Source organism: Symphalangus syndactylus, chromosome 22 (genome assembly GCF_028878055.3).
Source record: "Symphalangus syndactylus isolate Jambi chromosome 22, NHGRI_mSymSyn1-v2.1_pri, whole genome shotgun sequence".
NCBI lineage: Eukaryota > Metazoa > Chordata > Mammalia > Primates > Hylobatidae > Symphalangus > Symphalangus syndactylus.
Window position 1 is genome coordinate 66932810 of NC_072444.2, and position 19312 is coordinate 66952121.

General features: G+C 34.2%; 1 long non-coding RNA gene across 1 annotated transcript in view; it reads right to left on the minus strand.

Annotated features, from left to right (window-relative positions):
* Positions 1–19312, minus strand: part of LOC129472636 (uncharacterized) — a 36391-nt gene continuing 17079 nt past the window's right edge. The window contains exons 3-4 of the long non-coding RNA XR_008654001.2: positions 1571–1651; positions 1–89 (exon numbers count right to left, since the gene is read on the minus strand). This is a non-coding gene — a long non-coding RNA (uncharacterized lncRNA). The remainder of the gene's footprint in view (positions 90–1570; positions 1652–19312) is intronic.

Below are 19312 nucleotides of genomic sequence, written 5' to 3' on the forward strand. Positions count from 1 at the left end.
GTTTGGCAAATGGCTCTGGAAATGATTTCATTATTCACAACTGTGATAATGGTGAACAAGCTAATGAAGGCAGTTAGTACTTGTACGTCCTGTTGTAAAATCAAAAGCACAAATTAAGTTCTCTTGTGTGAAAATAACAGAAATAAAACACACGTGCTCTGAGTGTGGAGCACTGTGAAGTGCTTCAAAGGGAAATTCAGTGGGAGATTGGTGTTTAAAATGCTTAATGGGGTTCCTATGACTATCCTGAGGGAATTTAGAGGTTCATTTTTAAGCTGCTGTAATATGATCATATTAAAAGTAAAAAGCAACTTCTTTTAACTATGATTTCAAAGCTTAAATGAAACTCCCCCCCACCCCACCACCACCACTTTAAAGAAATCATGTTTTGATTCCGTTTAGGTGCTGTGACAAGTTTTCATTTAGGATTTGGTTAAAATGAACTCTTAGCTATCTAAACATAGATCAGTTGAAACAACATCTGGTACACAGGCTGCTGGAGTGAATTTTAGTTTTGTCCTCCCCTTCATCTACCCCCCCACCTTAAAAAACGTCCCCACTGTTTATTAAAAATTCTCTTTGCAAGTGATTGACTAAGTCCTCCTTGCTATATTTCTTAAAAGTAATTTAAATATTCTCATATTATTCTTCTTTAAAACCTAAATAAAAATTAGGTACATGACTCTGCCTTTTACTGTTCTAGACAAAACAGTCTTCAGAAGAGAATGATAATTATCTTGGCATTGAACTATAATGCAGAAGAAACCTTGTTTAGAATTTTGAAAATGCTCAATACCTCAGCTGTCTACAACTATCATGCCTTTATGCTTTTAGAATAATAATTCTCCAAATGCCATTTAATCACACCTCTTAATATACCTTTATCTTTCACTGGGGAATAGTAGAAGTGTGACAAAGAGTATTTTCATTTATTTTACTCACTTTTGTTCTTTATATAAAAGGTAATATGAAAATGTGCTCAAGGGTCTACACCTTTTCATCCAAACAAAATATAACTAGAGGAAGCAGATGCTGTGGTTCATAGTACTTGAGTGCCCCCTATAGGATACTTTTTATATTTTTGTTCATGTAGCTAGGTTAGCTTTTAAGAACTTACTGCGTTTTTTATTTAAAATAAAAATAAAATGATAAAAATGTGCATCTGTGAAATATAAATATGAATATTTTCTTTCCTCATATCCGCCTATTTGAAAAGCCAAAGAAAACTGTCATTTTAACACTTAGTTGTTTCTCTGTCTTTGCTAAATATTTCCTGTAAAAGTTCTCATTGCCTGTTATTCTGTCTACATTTACAGTATCAACTACTTTATTTCAAAACAGGCATTTAAAAATTTATGTCTATTATATGTAGGTATTTCTATTAATATATAAAAAGAACAATCAACTAGCTATAAGTATTAGAAAATGAAAATGGAATATCCTTGTATGTGAGGACAGGCAGTTGTTGATATGGTTAGAAATAGAATCTTTGAACTCTCAAGATTTCTTAAATTTCAAGTTGACATCTATGAATAATATTGAAATAGAATGAAAGAATACATATACTTACCTGTTCCTGGCAGTTTGATGGCAGGGTGCACTATCTTAGATTTCTTGGGTTTTATGAGCCTTTTCTTATTTGTACTATAGCCTGGAATTGAAAGTGGTAGACAAAGCCAGGCTCATATCTGTAACCCAGCACTTTGAGAGGCCAAGGCGGATGGATAGCTTGAGGCCAGGAGTTCAAGACCAGCCTGGCCAACATGGTGAAACCCTGTCTCTACTAAAAATACAAAAATTAGCTGGGCCTGATGGCACACACCTGTAATCCCAGCTACTATGGAAGCTGAGGCATGAGAATTGCTTGAACCTGGGAGGCAGAGGCGGCAGTGAGCCAAGATAGCGCCACTGCACACCAGTCTGGGTGACAAAGTGAGACTTTGTTTTAAAAAAATAAAAATAAATGGTGGACAAGAGGAGGAAGGAATATGTATCGTAGCCACTCTATCATATCCACTCTATCTTTACCTGGCTTAAAAACATATTGCAATAACCTACCAAGGCTGCGACTGTTTTAATTCAGAGTGGCCCACTTAGGTGATAGGACTGTAATTAGATCCTCTCTAAAATAGACTATTGAATTTATTCTATGTAATGTATGTGGATCCCAAGAACTGTCATTAATATCCTTATCTAGGAAAAGAATACACGCACACAAATAGTCTCTGGCTAAAACCTTTTTTTAATTTTTTTTGCTTTGTATTAGTTAATTTCTAAAGGCAGAACTGATATAGTGGTAAGGAAGCAATAATATAAGTAGGCAATGAAAAGGAGGCCTTAATTTCCTTTCTTGCCTCTCTCCTTTCTATTCTCATTAATTTATTGTGTGCTTGTTTGAAAATCACAGTACTTAGGGATGGGATTACTCTAGTGGAAAGTCATGGCCCCTGTTTTCAAGAGCTATATGCCTAATGAGAAAATGGGTCTGAAAAGACTATTAAAAAGTTTCCTGCTAAGTCCTATAAAGGAAGGTATCCATAATGTACAGTGGAGGCTTTGATAAACATACATTTATTTTGCTTCCTGTGGAGCAAAAAAGATATCACCAAGAAGGGGACACTTCAGATGACTTTTGAATATTTTGCTAGGAATAAAAGTGAGGAGTGATCATTCTAGCAGATGGAACAGGACGTGTTGAGGCACATATTGCAAGATAGTGAAGTGAAAAATGATTTTTTGGAATTTTGAAAAATCAAAGGTGTCAGATAATGCATTTTTAAAGGCATACTAAAGAATTTGTGCTTTAAGTTGAAGGCAATAAAATATCTTATTTGAACATATCAAGAACTAGCTAGGGACATAAAATCCATCCAATACACAGTTGTATCACCTGAAATCCTACATCCGCACTTCCATATATACCTTCTTGGATCTCATCTCTCATTTCTCCATTTTCCATGGTCAAAACAGCCTAAATTCCAGATTCTTATCACAGGTTGTTAAAGTAATCTTTTAGCTATTAAGAAGTAACTTAAAGAATCCTACCTAGTTAATCCAGTGATCAAGGACAAAGTTTTCCTGACTGCATATTGCAATTCTGGATTCATTTCTAAATTCTGCGCTTACAATCCAAATGATTTGGTCCAATTACTTAATTTCTTCAAACCAGTATGTCCACCTGAGTGGACTCGAGATGATAACGCCAGGGCCTCCAATTGGGGTGCCAATTATTGAATCTTGCTGACATCTGCTGTCACTGTGCCAGACCCATCACTTGCAGAACACTCATAGGAATTTCCCAGGCAGCCTGTTGCAACCTGACTAATCTATTTAATGATCTGATCTCTTTAATGATGCCACGCTGTCTAGCCAGATTCACTGTCCACCTAGTCATGTTCTACAAGACACACTGTTGCTCCCAAAGGAGCAGATTGATTTAGTTGGAGACACAAGATACAGACACATTTAAAGAAGGTAACCAGAGATAAAAAGCAGCATATAGGAATTACAAAGTTAAAAGTATAAAGTAAAAAATAAGTAATACAGATTTTGGAAAAAAATAAAACTGGTATAAAGGAAACTGTCAGAGTTAGAATTTCAGCTAAGCCTCAAAATATATCTGGTTTTCGTAACAGTTACAGGATATTTTTGATAGAATAATATAAATATTTTAAAATCATGCTTGAAAAAAGTATATCTATTTTTGGGGATAATAAAAATAATCTGGTTACACTATGTTAGAAATTTTTAACAAAAAATTATACAGAATTTTCGAAAGAAATAATAATTTGTCAATTTCTTATTCTACAAAATGATAGGAATAGATTTTATCTTATTTCTGGCGCTGAAAAATTATAGACTTTTGAAAATGTGCTGATAACAGGATATATATATTCCAAATTTTTTGGAAAACAAACTAGAAAAAACTTGATAACTAACAAAAAATAAACAAAAGAGAGACCAAGGAAATATATTTACAAAGGAAGACGATAGATAATAATAATAAGAACAAATGTACCTACTGGCCACAATAAATATGAATGCATTAAATACTCTAATTAAAATGCATTGATTCTCAGATTGAATTTTTAACATTTATCTGCATGTTGTTTATTTTAAATATTTTTGTTCAAAATATTTATTGAATACACTCTATGTAACAAATAATGTGTGAAAATCCGGGAATATAATGGTTAACAAGATATCTATGTTTTTTTCTTTCAAAGAAAAATAAATAAATATTTCCTTGATTAAAAAAAGAGGCAAATAAAAACCTACATATTTAAGAGGAACAGTACTTATATCAGAAACAATTGAATTCTTCCTATGGAACATGAATTAATAAAAAGAGGATACATTATATTGATAAAAGTTAAGTAAAAGTAATTATTACCTCATATACATCTTTCAATGTAGTTTCAAATGCAAAACATATAAAGCAATGATCAAATAGGGGATATTACAATAGTTTACACAAAGATTTGATGGCTTTTTTTGAAAGATAACTGAGGTCATATTTGCTCAGAATTTATGAAATGCGGCACAAATCACTATGATTTTGATGAAGAAAATTCATACTATGTGAATAGAAGTTAAAAATTTATTTCTCCTCAATTTACCCTAAAATATAATATAATCTCAAATTAAATTCTCAGATAATTACTTCATTTGGAACTTGATCAAATGATAGTAACATTAAATTAGAAACAATAAATAGCTAAGAATTGCTAAGACAAGAGTCATTAACAAGAATAGAAGGACAGTGGTCATATTTGCTCTAGAAAATAGTATAGGAAAATACAAGCCATACCAATTAAAGAATAAACTAATGATGTAGAAATAAGCAGAAAGACTAATTAAACAGAATAGAAATTCCAGAAGCTACTTTAAACTGAAGAATACAGTATATCATAATAGGGGCATTTCAATACATTGTGCGAAAGATGACTAGGACAATTTACAAATTATTGTCAGACTTCTCATGTAAATATTAACACATTCTCTGCTTTAAATAGCCACACACTAAAAATTACTTTTAAAATGCCTGTGTCCAAAAGAAATTATCAAAGCTCACAGAGTCAAGTGCAAAAGCCAACCACAATAGATAAGACTTTGTAAAATGCCTTGCAAAGAGATTCCAAAGTCAGGTTTAGGAATTTCTTAAATATTTTAAAGGCAGAGAGCAAATTCGATAATCATTTGGGATTATGTCTGGCCACTGTCCAAAAACTGCATTAAGGGGTGTAAAGAAGTCGCTAAGAAGACTAAATTAATGGCTTCTGCCTAAGTCATTATTGGGAAGGCTTTAGGAATATTCCAACTGCTGGCTAAATATGCAACCTGTAGTTTCAATTAGCTACTCAGTCCAAAATCTGGCAGACTATAGGCATTTTATCAATTCTAAATATCCCAGAACTTGGGAACTATAGAACTGATTAATTTTGTTTTCAGTTTTGCAATTTACTAAATAGAATCTGTAAATAACTAGAGGGAAGGCAAGTATATACAAGAAACTGCTGCTTATTACTTGACTTCAATTTTTGGAAGAATAAATATATACAAAATAAGGAATTTAATGTAATTTCTTTCTCGGTGTTTTCTTCAGAAGAAATACTTTAATTCAAAGGCACTAACAGTGTCACGGCAAGACTTTAAGGGGGGTTATCTTCCTCTAGAGATAGAATAGCAATGGTAAAAGTATGCATTTGATAAACAATATTGTCCTCTGAATGAAGACTTCCAGAGTCAAGCTTTCAGACTATGTATATAATGTACAAAGACGTTTTCAGATGGTAGCAAGCCCACTGTGAAAATAAACTATAAGAAGGGATCTTCAAAACTTTGAGTAGGCCGGGCGTGGTGGCTCATTCATGTAATCCCAGCACTTTGGGAGGCTGAGGCGGGCAGATCACCTGAGGTCAGGAGTTCGAGACCAGCCTGGCCAACATGGTGAAACCCCGTCTCTACTAAACAAAAATTAGCCAGGCATGGTGATGGGCGCCTGTAATCCCTGCTACTTGGGAGGCTGAGGCATGAGAATCACTTGAACCCAGGAGGCAGAGGTTGTAGTGAACCAAGATCATGCCATTGCACTCCAGCCTGAGCAATAAGAGTGAAATTCCATCTCAAAAAACGAAACAAAACAAATAAGAAAACTGTGAGTAAACAGCAAATGAGAGATCTATTTTATTATGAGAACAGCAAGTTCATTGAGTGGAAGACACAAAGCAGTAGTTATAGGATAATGGGTTCCAGCCTTTCAGTCTTGACCCTGAAATACAACTGGGAAATATCAGTGATGAAAGAGAGCACCGGGGTAGGATCCAAAAAATCTGGTTTCTGTAGATTACAGATCAATTAATATGACGTCAGACAAATGATTCAAAAATTTTGACCATCAGTTGTTCACAAACTGAGGATAATAATGTCGATTTGATTGAGTCGTTAGAATATTTACATGAAATAATGAAAGTGAATGCACCTGGTAGAGTGCTTGGCTCATGTCTGAATTTATTTCTTGAGTCCAGTCACTAGATATGTCAAGCCATTGTACCACCCTAACTAAAAACATAAAAATAGGACAGTCTTCAGGATTTTAGTCATAAATATGAAAAGATCATTTAGATCTCATAAAATTTGTAAAAGAAAATATTATAGCTCTATCACACATTAAAAATGAAAGATACTAATAACCGTCTAAGTGGGCCATGGTTTTCAAACAAGGCTGTACATTAGGATCACCCAGGAACTTTTAAAAAATAAAGATGCTACTGCCCTCAAAATTTCTAAAGTCAGCATTCCATGGTAGGCTGGGAATACTTTCTTTGGTGTTGCCTGTGTAGATCTGACACACACCTTGGTTGAGAACACTGAATGTAGGTATAAAGATACAAACTGCAATATAGTGTAAAAGAGAAGGGGTGGCAGAATATTCACTTGGGAGAGAGACAGAAAGCTGCCAGAATTAGCTGGGCGTGGTGGCTCATGCCTGTAATCCCAGCACTTTGGGAGGTCGAGGTGGGCAGATCATCTGAGGTCAGGAGTTGGAGACCAGTCTGGCCAACATGGTGAAACCTCGTCTCTACTAAAAATACAAAAAAAAAAAAATTAGTCCGGTGTGGTGGCGCATGCCTGTAATCCAACCTACTTGGGAAGCTGAGGCAGGAGAATTGCTTGAACCCTGGAGGCAGAGGTTGCGGTGAGCTGAGATTGAGCCACTGCACTCCAGCCTGGGTGCCAGAGTGAGATTCCATCAGAAGAAGAAGAAGAACAAAGGAGAAGGAGAAGGAGAAGGAGAAGGAGAAGGAGAAGGAGAAGGAGAAGGAGAAGGAGAAGGAGAAGGAGAAGGAGAAGGAGAAGAAGAAGAAGAAGAAGAAGAAGAAGAAGAAGAAGAGGAAGAAGAAGAAGAGGAAGAAGAAGAAGGCTGCTAGAATTAGGATGAAGTTTGGATAATTAAGAATTTAGAAGTGAAATTGCAATTATCTCTCTTTTGATGAAAATAATAGAAGTGGAAAGGGAAAGGAATGGGGAGAGGAGGCTCTAACTGACAGCAGTGATGACTTTATAAAGTGAATTACCTGATGAATTGCTTTGGCCCAAGGAATGGTACAAAAAGAGATTCAACATAATCTTCTATCAGCCAAGTTAAAATTAGACCAGTGTGTGTTCTAGGAAATTTAGGTACATGCAAAGCATCTTATTCAGTATATTTTGCTTTAATGCCATAGAATAAATGAGACCTGGTAGGAAAGCCTAGATGACGATACCATTTCAACACATAAGAGTTCAAAGATGATGTCTCTGATAACAATTTCTAGTTCTGCGAAGAGGCACCAGAGACTGATTGTGATGAGCCATTTTACCTCACTATATTCTTATAGAGATTATCTTCTGGCTTGCAGAGGTTGCTACTGTTTACAAAGCCAGATGTTAGAGTGCCTCTACCCTTAGGAATCCTAGTAAGCCAGAATTTTATTTAAAAAGCTGTTTTCCCCCAATGTACCAAGCTAGAGTGTTTGCTGATGCTTTTGTCAGCGTGCTCACAGCTGCTCACCTTACTTGAGCATTCCCCTGACATGTTCTGTTTTACACTTTTTGCACACTGTTGGTTCTCTTCAGTTTCACATATAAAACCTGTTCATGAAGTTGCTCAGCTACCATTTATCTCTTGCACATATCCAGTCCAAGAGAATGATATTAAAATGAGTATTATGCCAATGTTAACAGACTTGAGTGGTACCCACGATGTTTCTGGGAAGACCAGTGGGAGGTCTATGTCTCATCTTTAGAGGAGGTAAGATGCAAAAGCATCTAGAGACACTGAATCATTTTAGAATGATTCTCTCGGACATTTTCTTGCAGCTCCTTATTTTATCAAGAAGAAATATAAATATCCAGAGACTTTATGGAAATGTTCTTAAGTTTGCATCCCTAGTTAGTAACAGAACTGATGCTGGATTCCAGATGCTGTGCCAATATTCTAACCCAGCACCACATTACGGTTATACCACATTACTTTCCTACTGGCAAATCTGTAAGAGAAAGTGAAAGTAAGTTATTAAAGCAAAATGCCTTTTCTTATTAAGCATTAAAACCTGATAGCAAGGGCAATGTCCAAACACAAGTATTTAATAATAGCTTGAAGTTTTCAAGAGAACTTCCTGTGCATAAGAATGTGTGGTATGTTGACTGACAGGGTTATTACAGCACGGAGACATCCCTAACAAGAACTAGATTTAAATAGAGTATATGGCAATTATAACGTGTCAGTGGCTAATGAGGCATTCTCTATTCTAAAGAAGAATCAATTCTGGGAGTCTTTACTAACACAGATAAAGCTGTACGTTCACACCGAAACTTGATATTCCTTCTTCTGCAGTTGGCGTGGTTATGCTGGTAAAATGTCTATTTTACCACATATATGGATTTTACAGTGAAATCCTAATTTGGTAAGGCTTCATTGGTCAATCTTTGGATTCATAGAGTAAATTCCGTCTTACCTGATCTGCAGGCTGCCTTATGTAATTTCCTGGCCAAAGAAAGATTTCAAAAATGTTAGCAATAATCAATATCACCTCAAGGAAAGATAGTGCCAGTGACAATAATATGATTATTGCCAACATATAATTTTGCTGTCAGTATAAGGTCATTGGTCACAGCAGTGATAACCTCATGATCTGTCAGTTTCTCTAGAAATGTCCGTAATTTTATGATCTCACATTCACTTTTCAACTTTTTAAAATCCGACTTACGTGTTACCAAACCACTAAAATTTCCTTCACTGAAATCACCAGTCTTTTTAGCTTTCATGATCTAATCCAAACACATTTTCATGATCACACAAAATTTCCTGATCAAATCCAAACAACACATTTCATTTAATTTCCGTGGAACATTTCGGACCTTTATTTTGAAACGCTTTTCTTCCTTGACTTCTGTAAAACTCTCTTCATTATTTTCGTAATTCAATAACAGTTTCTTTCTTCCTAGATTCTCTTCGTTCTTCTATGATTCAGTGCTCACAGAAGATCATAGTCAGACTTGTATTTTCTCTTTTTACTTTAATTTGCTCTCTAGCTTATTATTTCCACATCCGTGGGGCTTGGACATTTCCTGTTTCTATATGGCCTAAATATAGTCTAAGCATCTCTCTTCTCTCTCTCTGTCTCTCTCTGTGTGTGTGTGTGTGTGTGTATGAATCTATAGATATGTATTCGTGTGTGTGTGTATATATATATAAATCTATTCTTATAAACACATTTAAACACCTTTTGGGCAGAGATCTTTTCCTAAACCAATTATTTTCACTCTAGCGCTTGGTCACCCACATTTCTCATTACAGAGAATGCCATTTATGCTGTCCCCAAGCCAGAAATCTAGAACCATCTTAGAGTTCTCCCTATTCTTCACTGCACATTTAGTGGATCAAATGAACATTCAAGGTTTCCTCATTCTCTGTTATAAATACAATGTGTATCTGCCATTTACGCTCCACATCCACTGCTATAACCCTACTTCAAGTTCTAATCGCTGCTCACCTTGACCCTAAAATAATAGACCCTAAAATAAACTCTTGTCTATTTTATTTTCCAGCTTCGTTCCTTTCGAATTGGTCTTCTACATTACTGCCAGCATAATCTTTCATTCTGTAAGGCAAACTGGGTGAAATGTCCAGTGTCATATTTACTCACCATGTGACCTAAACAAGTCATTTACATCCTCTTGGCCCCATTTTCCTCATCTGCAAATGGAAACATTAGTATCTACTAAAATTATCGATACATATATCCCTTGACTTCTTGAGCCAGAAGAAAAAAATGTAGGCATCATTTCCTTTACCAACTCAATCTATGGATAAGAAAAGACTAACGTACCCTTTGTTTGCTCAAGGTCAGAGAATGATTTTTAATGTAAAAATAGGAATAAGTTATCAATCTCTTGGTTCTTAGTCCAGTGTTCTTTCAATTCACCTACAGGTCTTTAAATATGTATCATGCATATTATGTCATACTGTTAAAGATGTATTGAAGAGGATGTTCTCAATATCCCATGATAAAACATTATAAATATTGATTATTGAACAATAGCCTTACAAGAAATTTCTTTGAATTAATCACGCTAAGCTGGCAGCTACACCTTAGTCCATCATTTTGTCTTGTTGTTATCCTCAGCTTTTGCTTAATGGACTCCAGAATGTTACATATATCTTTTGCCCAGTGGGCTGAGTGAAAACAAATACTGGATGAGGATTTCAGTCTAATGAGTAGAGCATGCCAGAGGCAGGCACAGGAGTATATATCACCCTGCCACTGGCTGTTTTAGGGTAAGATGCACTTTCTTCCTATGTTCCCAAGGCTAGAACAAACAGGTCATTCGACAACAATCTTCAAGATTTATTGTATTTTATCTAGTAAAGATAATCAACATATAGAAATCAACCTCTATTGCTTTTACAAACAAGCAAAACCCACCACCAAGAGCAATCACCAGGGAATAGTTTTGGGAAAATGTGGATACAATAAATAATTCACGTTCACTTTTCACAGAATCTCTTTACTTTCTGAGTGATTATGTTTCTTGATACCAAAATTCTCCCTTCCTTACAATACACACATACTTCTTATTGCATTACTTTAAGCATAACTGCTAGAATATATTGTTTACCTTCATAGACTGAAAGAGGAAATCTAGTTTGGAAAATTGCAAAGGTTATCAAAAACTGTTAAAATCCCTTCTCCTCCTCATCATCATTATCATCATCACCCCTATCATCCTCATCATCACCACTATCATTGTTGTGTCATTTTATATATTATTTACTGAATGCTTAGTATGTGTCTGACTCTGAGCTATGTACTTTATACGTATGTACATAAATAACCAGTTATTGTAGGCATTATGCGGGTTCATTTTACAAATTAAAAAAAGAGAAAACTAAAGAAGGTTAAGTATCTTGTGCATGGACCCGTAGTAGATGGCGGGCCAAACTCTTTACTATAATTATTATAATTATTATTATTATACTTTAAGTTCTAGGGTACATGTGCACAGCGTGCAGGTTTGTTACATATGTATACATGTGCCATGTTGGTGTGCTGCATCCATTAACTCATCTTTTACATTAGGTATATCTCCTAATGCTGTCCAAACTCTTAACTCCTATGACTTAAGTGCCCCTCTCTCTCTCTATCTCCATATCCAAATATTAAAGTTTGGGGCTTTTTTTAAAAAGAAAAATAATGATAACTTTTGGAGGAAATTTATCTTAAGGAAAAAATTTTAATTCTATATGCAGGAAGATGCACATTACAGCAGAATCAAAAATATAAAACATTTTTAAAGTGCAGAAAATGAATAGTTAAGTATAATATAGGCATATGAATTTTATTAAGTAATAAGCATCACTTAGCCTTTGTGAAAATTTCTTAGCAACATGAACACATGCTTATGATAAATAGTAAATGAAAATTCAGAATACTTACGTCTGCACCAAAACTATAAGCATGAAGACCATACTGGATATTTAGATGACTGAAGAGAACAGGGAACAGTGACAAGCAGGGAACATTTTCTGACTGCTCTTCTTATATGTTATTTCTGATCCTCTTAAAATGGGATACTTTAAAAAATTTAACTGTTAACTTGATAGATTATAACAGGTGATAAACATTGTTAAAGATTTCCAAAGAAAAGTGACCTTTACGAAGGAGACATTTTCTTAGCAGTACCAATTTTGTCATCTTTTTCACAGAGATAAGGAAAATTACTCTATGCCTTATTTGGTTTAAGGTTAGCGATTGTTTTGTTCTAGTTTCTCTTCGTTTTTAAATATTTTTGGTTCAAAAATTAAAACTCTTCACTATACTCTCCAAAGGTAATGGAATTGAAGGGGACTTCAAAATTGATAGGAGCATTGGAATTCCTAAAATAATAATAACTTACATTTTTTATTTTCATAAATATATCAAGGATATGGTGTGAAAAATGTTTCTCTTGTACACTGATGCTTATTTTGAGAAAGATTTTTCTAGCAGAGTAGAGTAAAACAAAAACTGGTACGACAACTTCTATGCAAATCAATGCGTAGTTCATAACCATACATTTGAATAGTGTATCATTTGCTAAAAGTTTCTTCTAGTAAGGACCCTTTAGATGTTTATAAGTGATATGACTTCTCAAATTTTCTCAATTACTCATACACATCTTTGAACTAAATTTTTTCTGTAAAAACTCAGAATAGAATTATTAGAGAGGGAGATTTAATGGAATATTATGTGTAGCAATAACAATGGATCCTGAGAAGCGGAGATCTGTGGAAGTCCTTGCCGACTGACACTGAAACCCAGATCTAAGATTTTGAATAAGTCATCTGGACTGGTATTAAAATCACCAAGTCATAAAATTTTCCTCCCAAGAACATTTGCGCTCCCATGTTCTACTACTATTTGCATTCATTCACAAATTATTGAGTCTAATACAAAACACCAAAAATAAATCAATTTGTTTTAGTTTCTGCATATGGCTTTTTAAAAAGTATTAGGTAAACTTAGTCAAGGATGAAAACAATATTCGACATCCCTATTTTCTATATTTTATGAGTTTTGCCATATTCCATTTGTCTGTTTTTAAAAATTTTAATAGCAGTTTTATGAATATATAACAAATACTATAAAATTCAACCAAAATATGCAGTTCATAGTTCTATTTCTTTCTTTATTTCTCTCTCTCTCCTTCCTTCCTCCCTTCATTCCTTCCCTTCCTTCCTTCCTCCTTTTGCTTCTCTCTTTCTTCTTTCTCTCTTTCTTTCTTTCTTTGTTTCTTTTCTTTCTTTTTCTTTCTTTCTTCTTTCTTTCTTCTCTCTCTCTCCTTTCTTTCCTTCCTTTCTTCCTTCCTTTCTTTCTTTCTCTTTCTTTCTTTTCTTTTCTTTTCTTTCCCTCCCTTCCTTCCCACTCCATTGCCCAGGCTGGAGTGAAGTGGCACAATGTCTGCTCGCTGCAGCCTCAAATTTCCAGGCTCAGGTGATCCTCCCATCTCAGCCTCCCAAGTAGCTGGGACTATAGGCTCGTGCTACCATGCCCAGCTATTTTTTTTATTATTATTTTTGGTAGAGACAGAGTCTCACTATGTTGCCCAGGCTGATCTTGAACTCCTGAGCTCAAGCAGTCTGCCTGCCTCAGCTTCTCAAAGTAATGGGATCACAGCCATGAGTCACTGCATCAGGCCCAGTTCACAGTTCTTGAAGTGAAGTGTGTTGTTACAGGTTTGTGCAATGATTACCACTGTCTTCCTTAAAAACTTTTCATCACCCCAAATAGAATCCCTATACCCATTAGGTGTCACTCCCCATTTTCCCCCTTCTCCTATCACTGGCAATCACTAATCGAATGCCTATTCCTATGGATTTGACAATTCTGGGCATTTCATATACATGGAATTACACAATATGTGGCCTTTTTTGACTGGCTGTTTACCTGAGCATGATGTTTTCAAGGTCCATCCATGTTTTAACATCTATCGGTGCCCTCCTTCCTTTCCGTTGCTTAGTAAGAATAGACTTTGTGGATATCCTATGTTTTGCTTATCCCTTCATCAGTTGATGGACATTTAGCTTTTTTTTCACTCTTTGGCTATTATGTATAATGCTGCTGTGAACATTCACTTACAGGTTTTCGTGTGAACAAATGTTTGAAATTCTTTTGGGTATATACACTGGAGAGGAATTGCTGGATCATATGGTAACTCTATATTTGGCTTTTTAGGAAGCATCAAACTGTTTTTCAATGTTGCTGTATCATTTTACAATCCCACCAGAAGTATATAAAATCCCAATGCCTCTGCATATTCATCAACGGTCGTTTTCTTCCTGTCTTTTAAAAATTTTGGCCATCTGAGTGGATGGGAAGTAATACCACATTGTGGTTTTGGTTTGCATTTTTCTAATGACCAATGACATTGAGCATATTTTCATATACTTATTGGCCATTTATTTATTTTTTGTCTTTAAAGAAATGCCCTATTTGAATCATTTTCACATTTTCATTTGCGATGTCATTATTTTGTAGAATTGTAAGGGCTGCAAAAAATATTTGAAATACATGACCTTTATCACTTATAGTATGAATAATTACATGCTCCCAATCTGTGGTTTGTCTCTTCACTTTCTTGATGGTATACTGTAAAGCACAAAAGGTCATAATATTGATGAAATCCGATTTATCCGTTTTTTAAATTCAGTCCCCTTTTCTTTTAGTGTCAAATCTAAGAAGCTATTGCCTAATACAAGGTCATGGATTTTTTTTGTGAGAGTTTTATAGATTTTAGTTCTTACATTCAGGTTGATGACCAATTTAGATTTAATTTTTGTGTATGGAGTGAGGTAGAAGTCAAACTTCATTCCTTTCCTGTGGAAGTCCAGTTGTTCCAGTACCACTATTTGAAAAGGCTTTTTTCCCCCGCAGTGAGTCACATTGGCACCCTTGTGAAAAATTAATTGACCATAAATGTAAGAGTTTATATCTGGAAATTTCATTCCATTGATCTATATGTAAATTTTTGTGCCAGTGCCATATTGTCTTTATTTATTAAAGTTTGTAGTAAGATTTGAAATCCGTATGAGTCCTCTAACTGCGTTCTTTTTCAAGATTGTTCTCGCTATTCTGTGTCCTTTGCATATACATATAAATGTTTGGATGAGGTGATTCCTTTGTGCAAAAGGAAAGCTGGGTTTTTTATAAAAACTGAATTGAATTATTGTTCTATTTTGAGGCGCATTATCATCTTAACAATATTGCATTTTCTGATCTATAAACATAAGATGTCTTTACGTTTATTTATTTTTTAATATTTTTCAACAATGTTTGTAGTTTACAGTGTACAAGTCTGCACTTCCTGTTAAATTTATTTCTAAGTGTTTGGTTATCTTCCTTTGGATGATGTTCTTTATTGCAAGTGAATAGAAATAAAATTGATTTTTATACATTGTTCTCGTATCCTGCATACTTTATGAGCCAGTTTATTAGTTGTAATAGATTTCTTAGTGGATTAATTAGGATTTACTATATACAAAATAATGTCATTTGCTGAAAGGGATAGTTGTATTTCCTTCTTTCCAATCTAGGTGTCTTCTTCTTATTTTTCTTCTCGTATTATTCTAGCTGGGACCCCTAGTACAATGTTGAGTTAAAAATATTTGTTGTGGCCGGGCGCGGTGGCTCACGCCTGTAATCCCAGCACTTTGGGAGGCCGAGGCGGTCGGATCATGAGGTCAGGAGATCAAGACCATCCTGGCTAACACGGTGAAACCCCGTTATCTATCAAAAATACACAAAATTAGCTGGGTGTGGTGGCAGGTGCCTGTAGTCCCAGCTACTCCGGAGGCTGAGGCAGGAGAATGGCATGAACCCGGGAGGCAGAGCTTGCAAGTGAGCTGAGATTGCACCACTGCATTTCAGCCTGGGCGACAGAGCGAGACTCCGTCTCAAAAAAAATAAAATTGTTAATTTTATTGAGGATCCCTTATATGTGATGAGTTGGATCTCTTCTACTTCTTTCAAAATTATCTCTGTCTTTTGAGTTTGAGAGTAGGTGTGTATTTCTTTGAATTTATCCTAAATGGATTTCATTGAACTTTTTGTATGTGCAGATAAATATTATCATCAAATTTGAAAGATTTTAAGCCATAAATTCTTCATATATTCTTTCTACCCCTTTCTTGCTTCTCCTTCTGGATATTTTATTATGGATATATTGTATGCTTGACGGTGTCCACAGGTTTCTTAGGCTCTGTTCATTTTCTTTCCTTTTTTTTTCCTTTCTCTTCCTCAGACTAGATAATCTCCGTTGGCCTATCTTCATGTTCACTTATTTCTTCTGCTTATAGCTGAAATCTATTTCTAATTCCTCTATTTTATTTTCATTTCAATTATTTTAATTTAAATCCAGAATTTCTATATGGTTTTAAAAAATAATTTATATCTTTTTATTGACATTCTGTACGTGGTGAGGCATCATTCCATATTATCCTTTAATTGTTTAGACACAGTTTTCTTTTTCTTTGGTCATATTTATAATAGCTGTTTAATGTCTGTCTTGTCTAATGAGTCTAATACCTGGGCTTTTTCAGGAACCAGTTTCTTTTGACTTTTGTTTTTGTTTTTCTGTGTATGGGTTATACTTTCCTGTTTATCATGTCTTATATATTTTTGTTGTTTTGTTTAAAAATGGGAGATTTAAAATAATATAATGTTGCAACTCTGAAAATCTAAGTTCTGTGCTCCCGCATTCTGTGCTTTCCTATGGGTTACTATTGTTGCTCATTGTTGGTGGTGGTGATTGTGGTTACATTTTTTTGTTTTGAGACTTTCCTCAACTAATTCTGTAAAGTCAGTCTTTTCACATGAAGCTACTTAAGTTTTTGTTCAAGTATGTATGTTAGTGTTCAGATGACGACCGGACATAGATTTCCTTAAGTGCCTGGAACCACCCCCCAGCCTTTGCCAAGGTGCTGTATGCATTGGAGCATGCCTGCAATGCACCAGAAGACAGTATACAAGTCTGCCTTTAGCATTTATTTCCACTTGTGCAGAACCTGAAGTTAACCAGGGATGAGAGATTAGAGCCTTCTCAGGACTTTCCTTCTAGAGTCCCAGGAAAATGTTGGTCCTTTTCTAAGCCCTGTATAGACATCTAATTCTCCAACTTTCCTTTTTAAGTTTTTTTTTTTTTTTGTCAGATTTTTGTTAGTCTCAACTGTTATCACCACCTCAGGGATCTTTGATGTTAAATAATTGTACCTTTTGGCTTTGACAGATGTCTAGGGAAGAGTGTTGGTGATGCCTGAGCACTGAGTGAGGTCAAAGGAAGTCAAGCCCCTGGGTGGGGGATCTAGATAACTGCTAGACAGGTCAAATCATCATATTATTTTGGAACGGGCTTTTTGTGGGGCTCCATATGGGAAAAGTTATAATGGAATCCTTTCTTTACAACAACTGACATTTTGAGAATAATATTTAAAAACTCAATAAAAAATGTAGGTAATTATGTTTCAATTTTGGAAGTGGAAAGCCTTTTAAAATAAAAACAAAAAGATCTAATTCTAAATTATTGGAAAAATCTGCTGATATAAAAATTAAAATTATTTTATCAAAACATGACTTAAAATGAAAAGATAAGTTATAAAAGGTGAACATATATTCCAAGTCACAAAATTGACAACGGATTGTATAAAGAATACCAGTCAAATTTAATGAACTGGAACAGTGTACAAAAATGAGTGTTACGAAGAGAAAATTATAATTTCCTAAATATTATATGAAGCAAAATGCCTTTGTAAAATGAGGATAAAGGAAATACTCCTTTATCCTCATAAGAATGTAAAGCAATATTATGATTGCATGTAACTTACAACATAGCCTTAAAATATTTACAGTAGATATGGTAGAAATACAAAACTGAAATAGTCAAAATATACCTATTTAGATGCTGAGAAATGAAATTGATTAAAAATGATCAAGAACACAGAAGGTGTAAACAACATTAAATAAAAGCTTTGTATGATAGACACATATGAAAACTTGTATCTATTTTTATTAACTAATTTTTTTGTTAAACAAACATAGGTAATTTTTAAAAACTGACCAATTCACAAAACATTTCATAATAAAGTGCATGTTCTTTGGCCATGATAAAATAAAATTAACAGTTAATTCTACACAGTAGCATATGTTTAGAATCTTAAAAGAAAAAAGCGTGTTTACAATTCTAAAAAATTAAAAATGGAATTATAAATTATTTTTATTTGAAATATAATAAAAGCAAAAATTATCAAAATTTGTAAATATAGATAATGCAGGATATTGAAAGCATTAAGTACACTTATAAAAAATCAATAAATGAACTAAATGAACTACGTATTCAACTAAAAAACTAGAAAACAAAACAAAAAAAATTACCCAGGATGAACCAAAAGGAAAGAAACCAATAAAAGCAAAAATCAGAAGTTAGACAACAATAAAGTCCAGGTGATCAAACATAAGAGCAACAGCAGAAGTTGATTCACTGAAAAGATTCTAGTAGAAACAAAAGTGCAATTTTAAAAAATATTAGAAGCCAGAAGAAGACATAGTTACAAAGTTTGCAAAGCATTTTAAATATTTAAGAAGTCTAACTCAATAATAATACTTAAATATTTTGAACAAATGAATAATCATTCAAGGAAGGAAACATAAATCATTCAAAATTGATGCAAGGTAAAAAGTAAACTTAAATATTATAATAATTAAGTAAATTATAGTGGTAGTCAAGTATTTTACAAAAGAGGCACAATGCCTTACAAGTTTTTGTTCCCTAAGCAAGTGATGATGAAGAATTCATATCTTACACACAATGTTTCAGAGAAAATAATAGGAAAACGATTCGGCTCATTTTATTATTCTGGTCTACCATATTATAATTGAACAAAGATAATATAGGAACAAGTTATAGGTTTTTTTACTTACCAACAGTGATGAACAAATCTTAAATACAATAAAACATTATAAATCAATGCAGCACAAGATTGGGAAAGAGGGAGAAAGGAGGGAGAGAAAGAGAGAAAGAAACGAGACACAGAGAGAGCGGTATTAATGCATAATGCATGTTGGGCAGGTAGAACTTATCCGAGAATATAATGATGATTGGATGTTAATTAAAAACATTAATTTTTTTCACAATGTTAAAGGATTCCATAACCACAACATAATTGCAGATTTGATTAATTTAATGCATCCATATTTAAAAATTTCTAGCAAATTGGAAAAAGAAGGAATCTTTCTCA